The sequence below is a fragment of the Python bivittatus genome, unplaced genomic scaffold (genome assembly GCF_059951505.1).
Source record: "Python bivittatus isolate LINGU-HERP-01145 unplaced genomic scaffold, Pbiv_v1 ctg000100_np1212, whole genome shotgun sequence".
Classification (NCBI taxonomy): Eukaryota; Metazoa; Chordata; class Lepidosauria; order Squamata; family Pythonidae; genus Python; species Python bivittatus.
This window is the reverse complement of record NW_028277038.1, coordinates 3166034-3187125: the sequence shown is the minus strand read 5'-3', so window position 1 is coordinate 3187125 and position 21092 is coordinate 3166034. Positions and strand designations below refer to the sequence as shown.

Below are 21092 nucleotides of genomic sequence, written 5' to 3'. Positions count from 1 at the left end.
GCAAGTGAGTGAGTGGCCTGATTGCCCCATTTAATTATTTTTTTAATTTACTTATTCCATCTCTATGGCTGCCGATGTCAGATACATGACTCTGGGCGGCCATATAAACTCAAGCAGCTTCATACTTAAGGGGGATTTGAATTCAGAGCTCCATGGATCTAATCTGGCACTGGAGGCATGACACCAGAGGGAACAGCTTCATGCATCATGCCAAACCATGATTTGGTTTCACTATGGTTAAGGGGCACTCCATGGCTTTCTTTACCTGGAGGTGGCAGGGCCTAAACCTGAGATCTTCTGCAAGCCATGTAGGTGTTCCACCACAGGTCTATGCCCCTTTAGAGAGACATTCTAGTACACTGATTTTTGAAGCAAGCTGATTAGTTCATCTATTTTCTCTCCACAGCCTTCATAACAATATCGTCTCCTTGAGGAGGGCTCGTAATATCTTGTCCTCCCCATTCTATGTACAAAAACTATCTGGGCTTGTAATTAAAAATTATTCTAGTACTGATTATGACTGCACTGTACCAGATCTTAGATAGTCAGCTAGTTTGGGAGGTTAGGGTTACGCCTCACACAGCTCTGTCTTCTAATAGTAAAAAAGATCTAGAGAATCCAGAAGGAACACCCAAGGTAAAATTTGAAGAACCATCTGAGAAATTTAGAGGGGAAACCCTCCTGCTTACCTTGTTGGTAGAACATTCAGACTTTCTCAAGGCAAGGCCCCCATATTTGCACCTTCCTACAGAGATACTTTCTTGTGTGGGATGCAAGTCATTTTTTAAAAATCCTAATTAATATGCTGCTTCATTTGCATGGGATCAAAACGAGGGGGAGAAACAGTGACTCACAACAGACGATTATGAGCTTTCTCAGTTCGCAGGTTGCTTGCATTGTGTTCAGATGGTGTTTCTTAAGATGATTATGTGATATGAAGACTAATTACATGAATAATGTTCTCTTTTACAAAGGAGAGAAAGGGAAAGAAGATAAAATTATGAGAATGCCCATCTGCTGAAGATGGATCAGAGGCCAGGCGTCCATGTTTCAATAAAACATTGGGAAGATCTTACGTTTCATCATTGCAGATTTCCAAAGACGTTTGTATACCCTCTGACATTTCAAAGGTGAGACATTCTGGTGTACTTATTATGCCTTTTAATAACAGATTCTATCCCATCAAGGAGATTGAAACAGAAACAAAGCAAACTCACTGAGTCGAAAAAAAGAAAGTATTAACTTGAGCTAGAAGGTTTGTAGAACTGCCCAAAGTACTGAATGATGATGACCTTCTGAGCCCAGAAGGAGACCATTGGATTGACACTGGCCGTGAAAGTATTTTTTTTAAATACCAGAGTACTATACAACTTTCCCAAAATGGCTCCTATCCTCATTGAAACCAACCCTAAATATATACATTTTTGTACACAGATCAAGGAGCAGGGAAATATCTTATGATGGATATTTCAGAATCATAGAAGCAACAATAAAAATCACTTTGCCCAATGTCAGTGGAAGAAGCAAAGTTAAAATCCCACAAAATGTCCATTTCTACCTCTGTGATTCTTTACTATATCACCAAAATGGTTGTGAAGAGACTTCTGGGGGAGGAATCCCATTTTTCCACATTCCCATGAGTTTAATCAATTCTCCCTGCAAGCAGAAATACGTGGCTTTTTTTCCTCCTTGATGTGCTTACGTTCTGGTTGTGGGAAGACTCCCATTTGGAGAAATTTGAATAAGGCCCCCTAAAATCACCAACAGAAGAGAATATGGGTAGCTCAGGGTTGAACTGTAGAATCCATGGGGTCCTCTGAGCTTGGTTGTTTTCCTGCAGACGTTTCGTTACCCGGCTAGGTAACATCTTCAGTGCTAGAAGGGAGTGGGGTTTGCTCTCTGTTTATATACAGTAGCTTGCCCTGTCAGTGTTGGTGGGGGTGTTTACACACTTACCCACGGTTCAGAAGAGACAATAAAAAGGAAACCAAAAGACCAGAACACCTCCTCACCAGCAATCAACCCCCAGATAAGCAGGGATTAACATCAGGATTAACACCAGACAAACAATCAAGCAGAAAACAATATCCTAAAAAAACACACCCACCAACATTGACAGGGCAAGGTACTGTATATAAACAGAGAGCAAACCCCACTCCCTTCTAGCACTGATGATGTTACCTAGTTGGGTAACGAAACGTTTGCAAGAAAACAACCAAGCTCAGAGAACTTCATGGACTCTACAGTCCCCTAAATTAATTCACAACCCGTGCCCTCTGATCCTTCTCACTGAAAGTCAAATCCCCTGCCTTTAATCTGCTTTCAAAAGAGATAAAGAAAGCTTTTGTGGAACATAAGGAAGTTAGACTCTCCCTCTTTCAAGTGTCAGCACTGTAGTAACAATTCATTCCAGGCAAATTGGTCTTCCATAACGGGGGGGGGGGGGGGGGGGGGAGAACTTTTTTATCCATCTTGACTCAAATAGCTTGATGAGCCATTCAAACAGTGGCACACTGACCGGGGAGGGGGGACTCACCAGACCACCACTAATTGCAGAGGGAGCACACACATATAGACAAATTGCATAATCTGCAAAGAACCCTAATCCCCTAATATTCCCTTCCAATTTAAACTAACCTTTTATGAGCACATTTGCGATGAACACTTCCAAGACAGCCACTAACGTGCAAACTCCCCGCCTGCCCGTTTGCATGCAAACGGTTATTAGCGATAACAATTAATCCAAAGGTTCACGGAATGCAGAATTTAAAGAGGTACGCTGGCTTTTTCACAAGGTTCGCAGTAGAAAAACTCCACTCTCAGTGGAAGATTTCAAAAGCTGTGTCAATAAGGCGAGATATCTGGGGTATCTTGCTTCTGCTACGTTGCCTTATATCTCTTATTTGCAATGTTATTTTTACACAATTGACTTCAGGTTTCCTGGCCCTTCCTGTGCAGTCACGCTTGGCTAGCGTTAGAGATAGCCTAAATGTTACTCGGAACAGATTTTCAGTCTTGTATCTGGAAAAAAACAAAACAGACACAAACACAAAAAAACCTTTGACATTTTCAGGGCAAGAACCAAATGTTGCTTCTGAGTGATATGTCAGGAACCGGGCTCCAAAAACGGGGGCCAGTGCAAAATATAGACAGGGACATCTCACAGAAATTCGACGTCCAGAAGAATGTTTTTTTTTTACAAAAATGAAGAAATTCAAAGCATTGCCCCACAAAAGCCCTCTTTAACTTAAAAATGCCAAATTATTCCATTTTTTTTTTTAGAGCATTGAAACTTAGTCATGGTCACCTTGGACCCAGTTCTGCATTACCACACTGGATGTCCCCACCTTCTGTGGTAGAGGCTACTTACTGTCAGCTGGTGACCCAGCCCTGGATTGACCATGGTTTGGGCACCAAGGAAAGGGAGTCACTCCAGAGCTTTTCCCCTGGCTATCATGCCCTTAACTCATTCACTGCCACACTCAACTTTAGTGTTCACCACTTATTTGAGCCTTAATGTCTTGTTAGTGAAGCAATGGAAGGGTTGAGGGACACCATGGTGACGCTTAAGGCATCGGTTGGCCTTAATCTGGTCCTGTGGTGACCAACGGGGCTCATTGAGACCCCCTGAGGGATTGTCCCCCCTATTGATATAGAGGTACAGTTTGGGGTACAGAACCCCAACTGCAGAAAAATGTGAAGCCATAGAAGAATGAATGATATGTGCCGGAAACTAAGTCCTTAAATTTTCCATGAAATCACAGCTGCTGGCCAAACATATTTCATTTGGGCACAGGACAAGAAAGGCCATTCTGTTTCCTCCCCGATTCTTTCGAAGCTTTTAAAACTAGCTGGGGGAGTCTTTTTAAAGATTGACCAGCTTTAGAGTAACTCTTGAAAAATGTATGGCTGCTGCTGTTGAGAAAAAAAAAATCTGGGTTTTTTGGGACGGTTAAATCTGTTGAATGGGGGTGGGGGTTAGATCTGTTGAATTGTGTGGTGCTAGCTGATTCGTTCGTACCTGGCTGCAAGCTCTTTATTAATGCATATAAGCCAGCTCGCAAATTGCATAAAGACAAGGTAAATATAGACAAGGCCATAAGGAAATAAATAAATAAGTACATAAATAAAATCCGCGGTTTGAGCCGGCTGCAGGCGGCTGGCATTGTGCCATCAGAAGTGTGAGGATATCGTGGGAATTTCCATCTGATTTAATTTTCCTCTCCCGAGTGTGGTTTTTAAGAGTTTTTAATGCCTTTCTGTGGTTTTACATATGGGGCCTGTCAGAGGTGAGTGAGACATTAGCTTCCATAGACACAAACTTTCTTATCACCCTCAGCGCTTCAGGACTTGGGACTGATTCTTCTTCCCAGGCCCTGCTCCCTCTCTTATTTTCATGTTTTCATTTTAAGCCCTCTAGCACCATAACAAAAATCTTCACTACCTAATGCCAGATTCTCAGTGAGTCTGTCTTAGTTGCACAATCCATACAACAGACCCTGAGAGATCCACGCTGATGCTTCTTTTAAAAAAAAATAATAATTTTGTTAACCACATTGGGTACTTTGCATCTTCTCATTGCAATTTCCTCCATCCCCCCCCCACCTCCCTTCATTTCTCAGCCACTGGGTCTAACATGGAGGGGAAATTCCCACATGCAGAACTCAAAATACACGCAATGGCATACACACGTACAGTACACGCTGCATTTCCTTATCTGAACTGAAGCTTTCCTCTTGCTGGTTAATAGGAGCACGGTCTAAAAGAAGAATAGTAAATGAGATCATTGATCCATGCCAATGGGCAGAGGGTCTACAGCACTGGTTTCCTACTTACAGGAATGGATGACCTTCAGAATGAAAATTTCAGGAGGACATGTCAAAGTTACTATTTGCCAATAGATTGACGAATTGATTTCAATGTTTCTTTGTTTCTAATTTTCCCTTATTTTGTTCCTTCTTTCTGTATCCATTACAGACCTTCTTTTTTTTAATTGTGGGCATTTTCATGTGTATTTTATAGTTCCTGTAGGTTTTCATCTTGGCTGTTGTTCTGAGGAGGGCATTGCAATATCTAGAGAGGAAAACAAACTGTCTTCCCACCTGCAGAATTTGAAATGTGGGAATGTGGAAAGCTCTCTGACAAACACAAACCAAATTATAATCTTCCCCAGTCCCTAAGCGAACTGAATTAGACTTTTCTGAGTTTGGTTCTATCCAGTGAGGTATCAACAGAAACAATGATTGTCTGTCTGACTTCAGGGGGTAATTAATGTAGCAAAGCTCAGAGAGGTTGACGCCGTTGTGAATGTTCACTTGTGGTTATTTAGCATGCTTTAAAGTGAACCCAGATATCTTTCTGATTATGCAACAATTCTGTCTTTTCTAAAGAAGTCATAATGTTCAATCCCAGGTATAAATCCGCATTCCAAGGCCCCATCATAATATTTACCACCTTCTCAGCACGTCTGCAAATCTTAATCAGATGGACACGGACTGTACTTCTTGCATTTCACTGCCAGTCCTCTCCTGATTCCAACATTTTTATCTCTATGTGAATGGAAGTGTATTCATGCCTTCCAAGGAGAGAAAATACCTTTTGCATCTGAAGGAGCAGACTTTCACAAAACCAAGGCCATGATAAGCAAACTGCTTTTTAAGCAGCAGCTCCTTCTTCTGCTTGGGGAAATAAGCAATGTTCAAATGTCAGGAAATCAGCCTGTTTTCATATCAGTATAGCCATGAAAGATACTGCAAAGCATGATCACTATATATTTTGGCACTAGTGAGCTTAATGGGAAAGTAATGCAAAGCGGAGGTCCAGAAACTGGTTGAAATCACTGAATTTCAGTGTAGCTCTGGTTTCAGGGAAAACTTCAGATTGTCTGATTGAGATACACTCTTATATTTAGTGTCATGTTGCAAATAATGGAAGTTCTCTCCATGGTCTTTGATCCACTGTGACCGTTCAGAGTCACAGACCTTCAAGAAATAAATATTTGATTGAATTGGAGCCAACCCCAAATCCCAGTGATTTTAGCGGAAATCAACTCTACCCAAGGAGTTGAGCTCTTCAACTAATGCATCCCTAAAGCCTTTCATTTGCACCCCAGACTTCGCCCTCCGACTATCTGAGCCTTGCTAATGCTTCTTGTGGATAGAGACGGAATCCAGAAGAAATATGACCTCTCCTAAGTGGAATATTGCATGTCAAGTTTTAATCCAGGGTGATTTTTTAGCCAACCACTTTTGCAAAGTGGTTTTTGGAGTGTGAACATTGACAGAAACATAATTAATGGCAGGAATGGCAGCATTAGATTCTAATCAAATCTAACCTCAGGCACTGTTGCTTATGTACTGAGGGAGAAGTTGTGTACGAGGAAGAGAGAGATCTGGAATTTTGGCTTAGTCGACAGGCAAGCAAAATGGCCGCTAGGCCCAAAAACAGGGTTCCAGGGACAGTTGTATAAGCCAGGAAAAATGGGGTGGGGTGGGGGAGTGTTTCTACACTTGCAAGCCTACAAGATGTGTGCACCATCCTCAGCTCTCACCAGTGCAAGGATGTCATTGCCAAAGTCAACTCAGAGGTGTCCAAAAGATTTTGAATAGCAGCCAGGTGTGAATTAGTATTATATCAGAATCCCATTCACATAAAGTCATTGCATGGATTTTTCCCCCCAGTACTGAGAGCAGTACAGGGGGTGATTTTTGCATATCTGGGCATTGCAGAAAACAAGTTGATTAACGATATAGGTAGCCTTTTTTTTTCTGGGAGGGCTGGCATTCCTCCACCCCAGGTGAGGTCTAGTGGACATTTTTTTAAATTAAAATGCTGGTGGCTAGCAAAACAGCCTTTGAAATTTATTGCACTGCAGTGCAAACCAGCTCTTTAATTTTCAGACGATGCCATAAGGAAACAGGCAGTCTTTTTCTAACTTATCCTAGAGTCTTCAGAGCCAAACAGTCAATACACGCTGGATAAGGATTGCTGAAAAATAGCCCTGGTCGGCATCCATGAACGGAGACCGCTGGACGAATGCTCAAAACCGGTCGGGCTGGAGCAACGTAGAAATGCTAGCAGTATCTAAAAATAAAGTTTAATAAATAAATTGCCTTCCTCAATTTACGACCAACCTCAAGGAGGCCAGGAAACATCCTCGCCACTTTCCCAGAATCCTCTGCACAGGGCTGGGGAGTCATAGCAGATCTCAAAGGGGGATTCTTTCTGGTGGAGCGCTTGCAGACAACGACGCATCTGTTCCGTCCGCTTGCCGTGAGACAAGGCGCCACCTCGTTCCTCGATCGCCACCATTTCTTCTCCCCCCATCCTTGTACAGACGGGGAGCCAAGGTCGTAAGGGGGAACAGAGATAAACGCCAAAGCTTTGTGGTTTCACTTCCCTTAAGAGGATCATCTCAGGCACAAATTCTCCAAGCCAAGACCAATTCAGAATTCTAATAGCTTCGAGGAATTGGTACACCCCAACCCATTTGCCACTCGCAAATAAATCAGTGCATTTAGATGAAGCTCCTATTTACCAATAATATGACCCTTTGTCTCCTAAATTTACACTCCTGCCCAGCTGCTCATTTCCTAAGTGACACTAACTTGCAACCTCTTATTTATCATCCAGCTCTTTCTTCCTCCTCCTCCCCTTACCCTGTTCATCGCTCACCCATCTAAAAGAAGGGCTTAAAAGAAGCTATTAAGATATAAGCCCATAAAGAATCCTCTAGCCACCAGCTCATGTCGAGAAAGTGTTCTCGGTGACACAAAGAAAGATTACACTTGGGTTCCATTTATATAATCTGTAACGCAGGCTTCCCGAGCAGTCGTGTATGTCCCGGGGCATTACGGGGAAAATAGGATTCCTGACCTGGATATACATTTTGAAAATGGTGATTGAAAGCTAAAATAAATGAAACGTCAATGTTTAGGAACCACAAAACTGTTTCGATTGCTGCAGTGAACAACTTTTCTCTCCTTTTCTGCGTTGGTGAGAACTAGAGTTCTGTTCAAACCGTCGCCTGGTTTCCCTTTCCTGCTTCTCACCCGAGAAATGTCTTTGGGGTGCTAACCAACATTGAACCAAATCCTCCCCTATTCACAGCCAGCTAGCTTCATTCCATTCTTCCAAGATCAGATGTTTCCCTTTTTTCTAGGAAACGTATCTGGGCCCTGGTTGAGGGAGTACGCAAAGAGGCAAAAGACTTCTGACTCCCAGCTGTGAATCAATCCTGATTCTATTTGACTGGTTTATTGGATTGATCCAGTTTGATTCAGACTTCTGAGCTGAATCGTCAGCTTGGGTTGATTTGATTTATATTTCTGAAAGGATTCCAGAAAGCAGGCACCAAAGGGTCTAAATCCATACAAAGGCATTTGGTTTGATGATCTGACTTGATTGTTCTACTATTTTCTAAAATACATTTCATCTGTAGAGTCAAATGAATTGCCACTGAATCTCTAAACAAAAGCTTTTCGCAACTCTGATAGTAATAACAATAACATTACATTAAATGCTAAAATAAGGAATTCTGGGGATAACCTAGTGTGGACTGGAGCCCTGAAGGACCATGAATTGCTTATTCCAGAACTCAGTCATTTATTTTGTTTGTTAGATTGGTATTCTGCCTTTCTTCCAAGAGTCACATATAGCAGTCTCTTCTCTATGTTTTTCCCCACAACTCAAGGAAATAGGCTGGGCTGAGAGGCCCAAAGTTATCCAGTAACATTTCATGGCTGCAGGTGGACATGAACTTGGGTCCTCGTCCACCATCTTAACCACTACATCACACCGGTTCTCTGTCTCAGGTTGGTGGATCTCAGAGTTTTCTTTGAAGGTTACCCATTTCTAATCCACCATGAAGTCACCAGGTATCAAGCACAATGGGAAAGACGTGTTACTTCCCCTTAGGGAAACATTTATGTTGCTAGTGGACTCGTACTTCTACTTCTTGGCCTAACATGCCTTCTTCATCTTTGCCACCATTGACCTCAGCTTCATCTGACCTCAGTGTTACTTACTATGATTGTCTGCAATGATACAGTCAGCCCAATGGCATGGGTCATGCCATCTTTCAAAGAAGAGAAGTGGACAATTTAGCAAAAGAGAAGGTGGAGGAGAAATGAGGTGGAGAAGGAGCCAAGAAGGGTACGAGAGAGGATCTTTCTTCTCCCCCCACCCCACCCAAAAAAGCAAAAGTCATGAAAATTCAGCTAGATCAATCATTTTGGACAATTTGTTAGTCTCTCTGCACCAGCTGTCCATTCTAAAGCCAAGAGCTTGAAACATGATGATAAAATCCAAATCAGTGCAGCTAGAAACATCCAAGGGCACTACTTTGTAGTGAGAGCATATTACTCTGAATTTATTTGCCTTTGCTTGTACTAAACTAAACAATCACCTCTCCTCCATTAGTGGCAAAGTGGAAAATTGCTCCCCCCTGCCCTGTGCTGCACAGATTGAAAAAGGCAGGGCATCTTGACATGCCACAGAAACCAGCCTGTGTTTTCTGGCCATCTAAATGAGGTGGCAGCAAACGCGGCTGCATCTCCCAGGGCGCGCAGGGCTCTGTGATGCTGGTTTTTGTTTATTGACAGAGACACATTGAGTGCAGAAAGGGGAACCAAGAAAATAAACTACACCGTGGTTTACTTAGGCAAACCTGCAGGCTGATCAAGAAGTCCTTCAGAACTAAATATGGAAAGAAATGGTTGAGTAAGCTAAATGAATGAAGGAGCAGAGGGGACCTAGAATGTTGAAGCATTGAAAGGGACAGCTGGATTGAAAAACAGCTTACTTTCTACACCACTAAATCATCTGATGCTCAGACCTTCACAGCTCCAGCATGGAACAGCAGGAAGGGGAGAGGTTTTCATTTCTTCAGTCCAAATATCCCTATAATCGCTGCGTGCAAAAGGTTATACATGTGTACATGCACAACAGACAGATTAAAATAATATTTATCAGTATTCTGAGGGCAGGAGCAGGAAGCTGCGCAATTTTCAAACCACGTCGGTTGTTCCCACATGGAGAGGAACAGATGAGAAATCTGTCCCAAAGCAGTCTCCACCAAGATCTTCTCTCATCATGAAGAAGTCAAAGACTACACCAAAGAGCCCTGGATCTTTAAGAAAACAAAAAGATACAGAAGGAGAGAAACTAATGGGAGGGTTCTTCTAATCAGTCTATAAAGCTCTATCATTGCCCCATGCTGGAGCAACAAGTCTTTGTTTTGGTTGCACTGTTGCTGTCCTCGGTCCTGAAACCGAAATCTGCTTCTCTGGTTGCTGCCCATAAAAGCTATCCATGGCCTTGAACCTATGGGTTCTAGGTTTGCTTCCTCCAGCAACTCACCACTGTTGTTGAATTTGGAAGCTACAGTGGAGCAAGACATCACCCATGGATCTTCTGTGTCATTACTACCTGATCCTTTTTATATCAGCAATGGAGAAGATTCCAATATTGCAGAAAATAACCGACACTAATGAAAGAGTTGAGAGAACATGGATATCTTTTCTGGCCTCAGTCATCAAGCCATATCCCACCACATATCAGTAAAGAAAAAAGGGTTTGACCTTTGTTGCCTTTTTTCCCCAAACCCCTTCTCCTAAATTGGGCCAAATTCTGAAGATTCTCAACCTAAAATTAATTTGTATGTCTCTTGGATCAATCATATAGTTTTCAATCTTATTCAGTTCAGCGGAGCTTACTCCCAAATCAGCAAACAAAACACTTCATCCTAACCAGAGTCTTCCAGATGTTTCTGGATGCAACATCTGTCATTTATGGTCAGGGATGACAGCTGATGCCCAAAATATCTGGAGAATATAAAATTAGGGAAGACAATTGTAGAAGACGCAGAACTCCTGTAGCTTTCTCAAACCCACTCCACCACCACCCTTGCCTTAAGGGGATCTTTCTTTTCCAGTGCATTGAACTAGCAGATGTTTACACTAAATTAAAAATGAATCTATCAAACCCAATATTTAGGACAATAAAAATATTATCCTGTAACTTTAATTATTATGAAAAAGAGGCCTCTTGTGGCTTGTTCATTTGGGAGGGGGGAGGGGGAGAAAAGACGCATTAACAGCTTTCTAATTATATCAATTTTTCCAAACCAAAGGGAAAAACAAGCAAATCAAACCCTCTAGTACACATTTATTATCCTCCGTCTAAGGAGGGTTATGAATCATTTTGCTATTCACTTAATGTGTTTCATTTACATATCAGAACTAAAAATAAGGGCGACATTATTAGATCATATTCCCTTTAGTTTTTATAACCTGAGAAAATGGGCCCTTTTGTTTAGCCGTAACAATTAATTTAATTTATTCCGCTATGACAAGGCTTTTGATAAGGTCATTTATCAACAAATTGACAGTAAAGCGCTTAATGGAACGCTGTTTCTTGCCCACTCCGGAGGAACACAATAGCCGAAGCAGGACATGAGTTTCTGTTTTCATCCCATAGTGGCGTTCGGTCGCCATGGCTCTGTTCTAGTGTATCACTAAAATAAGAAAGGGGCATTGACTTGATAACTGACACAAATTCAAAGACTTAACCCAAAGCAAACCAATAAAATGAAAAGCATTTATTTTATTACAAATTACAAGCACGTTATTCAGGTCTTCCTTTATAGTCAGGAGGCTTAGAAACCTGGTTCTTTCATATATTATTTTTTCAGATGGAGCGGAGGGAATCAACGGAGCCTATGAAATAAAGGAATCTGTCCAGAAAGTAAAACGAATCTCCGTGTAGAGAGGCAGTGCATGGTCTGGAACGTTAGTTACTACGGAAGAGAAGGAGAGGAAAGGGAACTGGCTTGATGGCAAATCTTTGGACAAGCTGTAGAGCAGTGTTTCTCAACCTTGGCAACTTGAAGATGTGTAGACCAACTCCCAGAATTCCCCAGCCAGCCATGCTGGCTGGGGAATTCTGGGAGATGAAGTCCACACATCTTTAAGTTGCCAAGGTTGAGAAGCACTGATAGAGAGAGCAAAGCAGATGACCTTGACAGAAATAAGCAAGAACCGTTATCTAGGCAAAGGGGGACGAAGCATTCTTTAAGTTCTGGGAAACCAAATAATATTTGGAAGGCACTCAGGCAGATACACCCCTAATGCACTGGATTATCGTATAAGAGGAGGCACAACACAGCCAGACTTGCAAGATTCTGTTGTTATAGCCCATCTCAAGGAAGTGTAGTTCTGGTCTTCCTGTGGAGTTGATTTTAGGGTCTGTGAGTCTGACGCTAGCCCTAGTCGATAGTAAGAGAATGAATGAGACCCCAAAGGTTTTCTTGTTTTCTCCATGATTCACTGAAGAAGCAACACATTCCATATAAGCAGCACCCCCCCCCAAAAAAAAGCTGCTGGTGCCTTTTTTTCTTTTTTCTTTTCTTTCTTTCTTTCTTTCTTTCTTTCTTTCTTTCTTTCTTTCTTTCTTCCCTTCCTTCCTTCCTTCCTTCCTTCTTTCTTTCTTTCTTTTTCCTTCCTTCCTTCCTTCCTTCCTTCCTCCCTCCCTTCTTTCTTTCTTTCTTTCTTTCTTTCTTTCTTTTTCCTTCCTTCCTTCCTTCCTTCCTTCCTTCCTCCCTCCCTCCCTCCCTCTCTTTCTTTCTTTCTTTCTTTCTTTTCCTTCCTTCCTTCCGTCCTTCCTTCCTTCCTCCCTCCCTCCCTTCTTTCTTTCTTTCTTTTTCTTTCCTTCCTTCCTTCCTTCCTTCCTTCCTTCCTTCCTTCCTTCCTTCCTTCCTTCCTCCCTCCCTCCCTCCCTCCCTTTCTTTCTTTCTTTCTTTCTTTCTTTCTTTCTTTCTTTCTTTCTTTCTTTCCTTTCTTTCTTTCTTTCTCCTTCCTTCCTTCCTTCCTTCCTTCCTTCCTCCCTCCCTCCCTCCCTCCCTCCTTTCTTTCTTTCTTTCTTTCTTTCTTTCTTTCTTTCTTTCTTTCTTTCTTTCTTTCTTTGCTACCGCTGGATCTTCAAGGAGGAAGCAAAAAAGCTGGCTCAGGGCCAAAATACGTAAAACAATCTTAACTAGCTCGCTATGGTATGATTTTATCATCACTTTGTTGATTTGTGTTTTTTTTCAGAGGGAGGGGGGAGAGAGAAAGTGGTGGAGGGACAGGAGACCACATCACGTACACTTTCCACATTATTTCACTGGTACCGCTCCAGCAATGTTCATTGTCCTCGCCACCCTAGCTAATTTGCAAAGATGATTTAAAAACAAAAGACACATTAGCCAATATTACAAAAGTGTGCATTTGCAAAAGCTCATTAAAAGCAATGCGCTGACGCTAACATTGTAGCAATTCTATTTCACTCCTAAACTGCTGTAATTAAACCAGTAGCTGCGCTGTGTTATTTAGCAAAGTAAATAATTGCACCGTGCCCCAGGGGTGTAGTCTGAAATTTGCAATGTCAAGAAGCAACCTACCACCGCTAAGCCTGCAATCCACATTTTCAGGGTGGCTTTACGCTTCTTGTTGCCAATGATTAAAAATGAGGAGAAAAGGAGCTGGGGCCCACTCCCTTTAAAGGCAGCAGAACAGCTTCCACAACAGAAACTAAAAATCAAATAAGAACAATACAGATGATACATAGTCAACAGTGGACAGGTTTCATTTAATGGCAGAAACTTAAACATGGCAAGGTTAAACATCAAGACGGATACCAATTATAAGGAAAAAAAAATACCAAACCAGATAGAGAACAAACAGCCAAACTAAACTGTTTTTCTGAACGATGACAGCAAAAGATCACTAAGAACAAGCAAGCTTAGAGCCAGGTAAATCTCCATTACGTTCTAGGTGCTACAACTGAAAAGACCCTATTCCTTAGAGACCCTATTCCTTAGAGATTCATGCATATTTGTTAGGCAAGGAATCTATAGCCTCTTAGAAGGAACATGAAGGGAGATGCATTCTTAAAAGGTTCAGGCCCCCTCAAGCTTTAAAAACAAAGGACACGGTTCTTCTGAATCAACGCAGTTTGGTAGCCATGTTTGAGGTCTGAAATGTTCTATGAGAATCAGGAAAGGGCAGGCATGCAGCCCTGCAAAATTCAAAGGCAAAAACGGTCCTTTGGAGCATGCAAGGCTGCTTGGTCTCCATCTGCAATCCTCTTAAAGCAGCTGCATCGTTTTCTGCCATCACACCACTGCCTCTGCAGCGTGATCCTGGGAAGAGAAGTTCAGAGATTTCAGACGGGCGCTCCATCCACTCTTCACATTCAAAGCCCCATTATGCATCCCATCTCAGATGCCCAATTTGGCAAGAGCCTCGTTTGCTCAGCTTGAACGTTTCTTCATTCCTTGGAAGCAAATCCAGAGGTAAGGGTTATTTCTGAGTAAAACGAGTTAAGACCCAAATTGCCTTTTTCTGTGTCATTCTTGTGCAGTTGCCTTTTTCTGTTGCACTTCACCTTTCATCCCCAATTTTATTATGCTCTCCCCTCTTTGCAGGTTTTTCTTTCCCTTGCACAGGAATTTAATTTACTCAACCATAGTAAATGATTAGGGTACACTTTACAGTTCAATGTGATTATGGAATGTCCAACATTGAGTTCTCTTGTAGGTGGCATTTAATTTTTTGGCCATAATAAATCTCTGCAGATTAAAAGGCAAAAAGAGAGAGAAAGAGTGGGTGGGGGGAATATTTCTTTGGCTCTGTGGACAGCAGAGAGGTAAATATTGTCACTCTTTCAACGTGGCTAATTAGTTCTTTCCCAAATCATTTGACTGCTCACGACATTTTAAATCGCTTTCTGCTGCATCTGTGTATAAGAGCCACAATGGCTTGTAGCAATGGAAGCTACGCTGGAAAATTGACAATGTTGTGATCTGATCTATCAGGTAATAAGAGAGAGGGAAAGGTAGCAACTCTTTGTTTAGTTAACAGGAAAATACATGCAAGCTGATTCTTCTATGACCTGTTTATTGGGGTGAAAATACTACTGCCAGAAAGATCCCACACAGTTCATGTTTTCAAGACACATCCTGCCATTCTACTCACACTGGCAGTTATGTTATCTTATGTTAATCTCACCACAACCTTGACAAGTGCAGTAGTTAGGCTGGGAAATGGTGGGGCTTCACGTCAGGGTGGGGGCTGCTTGGCAGTATCTGGCTGACCTTGTCTGGATTCTGAAGCTAAGGAGCATCTTGATCGGGTTCGTATTTGAAGGAGTGACCTCCACAGTAAGGATGAAGACACCAGGGTCAAACTTGACTTGATGGAAAGTCTACTTTTTTTGCTGCACAATTTGAGTTTCCTTCACACCATACCACCTTTTATTCAGAAAGAACCCCACCGTCCACCATCCTGATAGTCTGACCTCAGCTAAAAAATCTCCAGGGAAAGGGACCCCATTGATTCCAGAGCCATCCTCTTTCCCTTTCAAAGAGGTCTTTCCACCCAAAGGTTCTCCAGATGTTTTCCCCAAACTGCCTTCCTTACCCTTTCCCCCTGTTCATTCTAGGCCTGCCTTCTACAGTAAAACCAAACGAGTCCTTTGCTTCTCACCAAACCCTGGAGGGAATGCTCAAATCCCACCTGAGCTATTTCTGTGTGTAATGGTTTCCCAGCACAGCCTCTTAACCAAGAGTTACAGACTTTCCCTGTGTGATTGTATACAAAATCTATTACGTTGATGGGACTGTGCATCACTGAAACAACCAGAGTCAGAGTGCTCTTGAATGGGAATAAGGTTGTCATCGATTGCTCAGACCTGCTCTTAAAAGTTCCCTATCTTTTAAAAAAGAAGGAAGGAAGGAAGGAAGGAAGGAAGGAAGGAAGGAAGGAAGGAAGGAAGGAAGGAAGGAAGGAAGGAAGGAAGGAAGGAAGGACAGACTCTTTTGCATCTCTTCTGGCCTAAAAGGAAAGGTTCATGCCAAGGATAAGCAACTTTTGATGGCTCGGAGCAGTGCTGAACATTTAAAAGGGGTGAGCGAAAGCCAAAAAATAAGGGAAGTGGTGGTCAGTGATGCAAGGCATCAATGATGCAAAGTAGAGGGTTGAGTTTTGAGGGAGCTCTTGGTTAAAATGTGGAGATTAGTCCAGCCCTAAATTCCAGTTGCAGATAATAATCTGAGTAGGGCATGAAAGACTGACTTGACAGATTTGGGGGCATAGGAAGCAGCCTTGTACTGAATCAGAGCATGGCAAATCTAGTCCAGAACTGGTGACGTTCCATAGTTTGGGATTGGCATTTCTCAGCCCTACTTGAACACACCAGGAATTGAACTTGAAACCCCCTAATTTTAAACTGCAGACATAATGAGGAAAAGATCTTCAACCCAAGAGGGGAACCTTCACCTACTTCCAAATCACAAAGAAATTGAAGGGCTATCGCTGGGAGAAGGGATTTCCTTAAGGCTCTTGAATTCTCTTCCCCCCACCCCCTTGCACAGAGTTATTGCCACCAATGAAAGCTACTTCAGTTAACAAAGGGCAATCAAGCTTTGAAATGCCCTCCTTGAAAAACTGCTATTTGTTCCAACTTAATCCATTCAAAGTAGCAGTTCTCAGCTGCGCAGCGGTATGAATGAAAGAAAGTTATGAAATGTGTCTTTTTCTAAACACTTGCTCCTTTCTCTTCCTGTAGGGAGTAAGTAATGAGGTGGTCTTCCAGATGTGGTGGGACAATGATTCCCATCGTCCCTGACAACCCACTGGGCTGTCTGGCAGTAATGAGAGTAGTCATCTCACAATATTTGGAAGGCCACCAGTTAGGTGCCCCAGGAGATCCACCTTGGCTCGGCCTGGCAGATCTCCTCAGGTTCTGAAGCCTCCTGAGAAATCTACATCCCCATCATTCTTTTCGAACCCAAAGAACAAAAGCAGAAGAAAGAATGACATGGCTCATAAGTTTCAAAACCAGAGCTAACTGATTTGGAAGTAGCAGACAAATCTCTCCCATGGCTGGCTGGGGAATTCTGAGAGCTGAAGTCTGCCCATCTTAAAGTTGTCAAGGTTGAGAAACACTGCTCTAGATATTTGATAACCAAGAGCTCCCTAGTGCTATTTTATTTTTTGCCATGCTTGTCATTTTTATTTGAATCTGTCACATTATGCACGGGGACACAGTTGTTTATCACTCAAGCAATGGAATCACATGAGCTGGAAAAAGCCAGGTGTGCCAAAACCCCAAAATCAACATAATCAGGAGGCTGGGGAAAATTGCTTTTAATTGTGTGTTTACACAGGCAATTCTCCTAAATTATTTGGGCCGGAGGTTGCAGATTTGATACTCTCAAAAACCTGCAGAAAAACTTTTATTTACTGGGAGAAAGAGACGTTTGGCCTCACGTCGAACGGAAAAGTCATCTTGCGCAAGGGGTGTGCAGAACATACCTCCAGCCAAACATTAGAAAGGGTTCAAATTAACCCAACCACCTGTTCCTCCAGGAACACCATTAAGATCAGACCACCAGGTGTTAACATAAAGCACCACAATCCAGAGGGGCTGAATCGTTAGCAGTGTGCATCTTTTCCTTTTTTTAAGGTCACGTCGAAAGCGTAAGAAGAGTCAAATCTCCCACAAGCCCAGTTCAACACCTGGCAAATCAATATCATGGATGCATCCAGGTAGGAGGTTTTTTTTAGCAGAAGTACAGAATTGGCAACCCACTGGGCTCTCTGGTGGCAATGAGAGTTGTCAGATCACAATATTTGGAAGGCCACTGGTTAGCTGCCCCAGGAGATCCACCTTGGCTTGCCCTGGCAGATCTCTGGTTCTGAAGCCTCCTAAGAAGTCTACATTCCCATCATAATCTGCCTTATTCCAGGGCATGTTTTGAGGCATTGCCAAGCTTTGGTGTAGATTTTACTCCACTTTCCTGCTGGAAATTAATTCTGGAAGTATATGGTGTGTTGACCTTAAGCTATAAATCATGGCTTAAAATCACAAAGGCTGTGTTAGCACAGCATGCTCAGTCAAAACCAAACCAACCACTTTAAGGCTGATTGAAATATTTGACCTCAAGTAATGCGACTGACAAACCTGGGAATGGTATACAGAGCCCACTGTCAGACCTTCAAGGTAGGTAAAATCAGGGAACAGAAGCAGCATGGATTTTAAGAATGCTCCTTATGAGGGTGGGGTAGAATAACAGAATCTTAAAAGCCTGTCAAAGTTTCTCTCTACTCCATCTTATACCAAACAAAATCCAGGTGGGGTCATTCTGAGTTTCTTTCTCACACTCTCCTCTTTCTCCAAGCTGAGTAATCTTTTCTCATCCCTTAAGAGTCCATTGCTCCCTTCCTCTTTCCCAAGGCCAGGTTTACATTCTTCCACACCCACTTCTTAGAGACTGAGTTTGGGACTTGAATTCTCCAGCTCTAACAGCAGGGCCCAGAAGACCATGTTTGTTTTTTAAACTATGGGCCTGGCCAAGTACAGCAGGAGATGCCACAACAAAGACTAAATGTCATTTCTCTCTCAAATTCTCCAGGATGCAAGAATCAGTTTTGCCTTTAGTTGCATTAAAAATAGCAACTCGGGAACTGTTTTGGAGGTCTCAGGGTAGCACACGAGACCCAAGGCCAGGGATGGGCAGTACTGTAATCCTCCTGGATCTTCTAGATGGCTGCTTAATGCCTAGTGGTGATGCCCTGACACCACTGGATGGCACAGAGACCATTTTGGAGCCTTTGGGGGCTTTTTAGGGGAAAGTAAGACGAGGCATGAGAATCGGAAGCCACTGGGAGGCAAAATATGTGATTTCTCCAATTGCCCGTGCCAGGTTAGACAAATTATGTTTTGCAGGCTTTGGAGGAGTGTAAAAGAGGAGGAGCCATTTCTATTGTCTGGCTTGCAGTTGTTGGGCCAAAAAAAAAAAAAAGGAATGAAAAATCCATTTTCACGCCAAAGCCTGCACCCTCTGAAAGTTGCTATTTCTCTGAGAAATAGCAAAGCTAGATTTAGATTAAGTTAAAGGCCTGCAGTGTTTTTACCCACCCCCCACCCACTCTATATTGTTTGCAACCCAGCTTCACCCAGAGCATGAAAGCTCTACTCTGCATACTTCATCTCAGAAAATATGAGATTTTATTCCAGCCGTGTCTCCAAGGCTTACCAAGGTTTGCAATAAAGCAACACACAAGGGGCAGGGGAACGGGGGGAAGGAAACAATAATAATTAAAAGAATTTATTGTGTTGGAAAACCTCTAGTGTTAACATTGGCTCAGCTCCCAGTTTGGAAGCGATTAGAGGAAGCCATAGAAATATTAATTAACAGCACCAGGATTGCAGGACCGATAGGATTCGTGTTAATGGGGTGTTAACAAATTGAGGGCCATTGCGCTTGGCACGGAAAGAGTACTTTAGGTTGATGGGAAAAAAAACAGGACCTGCTTGGCAGGACAAAGATGATTCCGGCAGCTTTGGAAAAGAAAAAGCTAAGTGGGCCGCAAATGAGTTATTTGCCGATCCTCCAAACATCTGAAGGACCTGCAGTTGCTTTTCAAAGAAATCCCCGTCAAAATATTTCCCTAGCATTTCCATTTCACTACAGCAGAGTCGAACGTATTCCTGCTTCTTTGAGGATCTTTTTTATCAGCATCAAGGCAAAACAAAAGCCCCCAGTCAGCAGTTCTTCTGAGGCAGCTTCCAAATATATGCAACTCAGCATCCATCTGCCTTTACCTCTCTTTTACCCCAAGGAACATCTCCTCCAACCCTCTGTCACATGCAGGAAAGCCCATGACCACCCTCAAGAAGTGGCTGTCCACCCTCTTCATAAAAGCCTCCAGAGATGAAGAACTTCCGACCACCATTGGTCGACCGTTCTTCTGCTCTACAGATCTTACGACCAAGAAATGTTTCCTTATATTTGAACAGGATTATCCTCTTTCACCCCAGCACCAGCTTGTTCCCCTCTGCTTGCCATGGATCAAAACAGTCTGATCAGGGAATTTGATTTGACTTTCCATGCCATGTAAACATCTGTAGTAGGTATGTTTCTATGCCCGCCACCATCTGTGCAAGGGGAACAACTGGGAAAGCAGCACTGAATGAATTAGCCCAAACAATATGGCAGTTTTTATCATCTGGGGGTGGATTCTTTGGGCCTTAAGATCTACTTAAGCTCCCGGCGCACACTTTCCCGCATGCGTCTGTACCCACAGCTTTTTTCAGAGCCACAGTTCATCCAATTCCATTCATAGCACACCCACCTACCCCAAATTTTAAAAAAGCAAATGGAACTTGTCTTTGCTTCTTTGGAGATTCTGTTCCCTTTTTTTCAGTTCCCCAAAGCTGTTATTTCCTGGTGATCTCCCTTACAAGTCCCAGCTAGGCCCAATCCCACTTAGCTTTTCCAAGATACCCAAGGTGAGCCAGTAGAGCTTAGTACTTGAAACTATCTTTTCCATTCAAAGCACAAATAATGAACAATTAAAAGAGAAGCCAAGAGTTCGTTCACTATTTGAGTTGGGGGTTTTCTCCACTGGATACAGGAGTTCATTCCTGGGAACATGGGCTTCAGTGGGAAAAAAAATAGAATAAAACATTCTATTGTCACACAGCGGAGCCAGAAGGAACAAAGGAACCCCCTTACCCTCAGGACATCCAGGGTCTTAAAAGGCCACCTCCACCCCAACATCTCACCTTCTCCCTTCTTTACTGCCTCCCTCCCAGTGACCTTGAGCAAGGCCTTTCCCAAAGAGCTAGCCATGGAAGACCAGCAACCCATTTCCTGAGACTTCACCAATCTAGTTGACTGGCTCCTTGGGTGAGGAAAGCAGGTGAAGCTCAGCCCATATTTTCGGTTGCCCAGCCATACTTACTGCAGGAGCTCCAAATGCCAAAAGGAAGCCTTGCCAGTCTGCAAAAGTTAAAGCAACAGGCCAGTTACACCAAAGAGCTGAAGCCCAATACCAGAGGGGGCACGGTTAAGATTAGCCTGGCTCTGTGAGTCCAGGGAGATGGTTAAGTGAAGAGGGGAATGGAGCAAGGAGAGGAAAAAACACAGTAAAAAGTGGGGAGAATTTGGCTGTATGCAGGTATCAGCGTGAGCTGCTTTAAAAAAAGCCTGCTTCCTTTCTTTGGGCCCTGGAGAAAGAGATTCAGCCACAGACAATAAGAAATGAAAC

At 42.8% G+C, this 21092-nt stretch overlaps 1 protein-coding gene across 2 annotated transcripts in view; it reads right to left on the bottom strand.

Annotated features, from left to right (window-relative positions):
• Positions 1-21092, bottom strand: part of TMEM132B (transmembrane protein 132B) — a 158085-nt gene that overhangs the window by 58352 nt on the left and 78641 nt on the right. Inside the window, exon 1 of one of the 2 annotated variants that reach the window (XM_088135292.1) lies at positions 2638-2815. The exons of the other annotated variant lie outside the window; for it this stretch is intronic. The gene's annotated coding sequence lies outside the window, so the exon portion shown is untranslated. Of the gene's footprint in view, positions 1-2637; positions 2816-21092 lie in introns of those variants that run through there. 2 annotated transcript variants of the gene reach the window in all.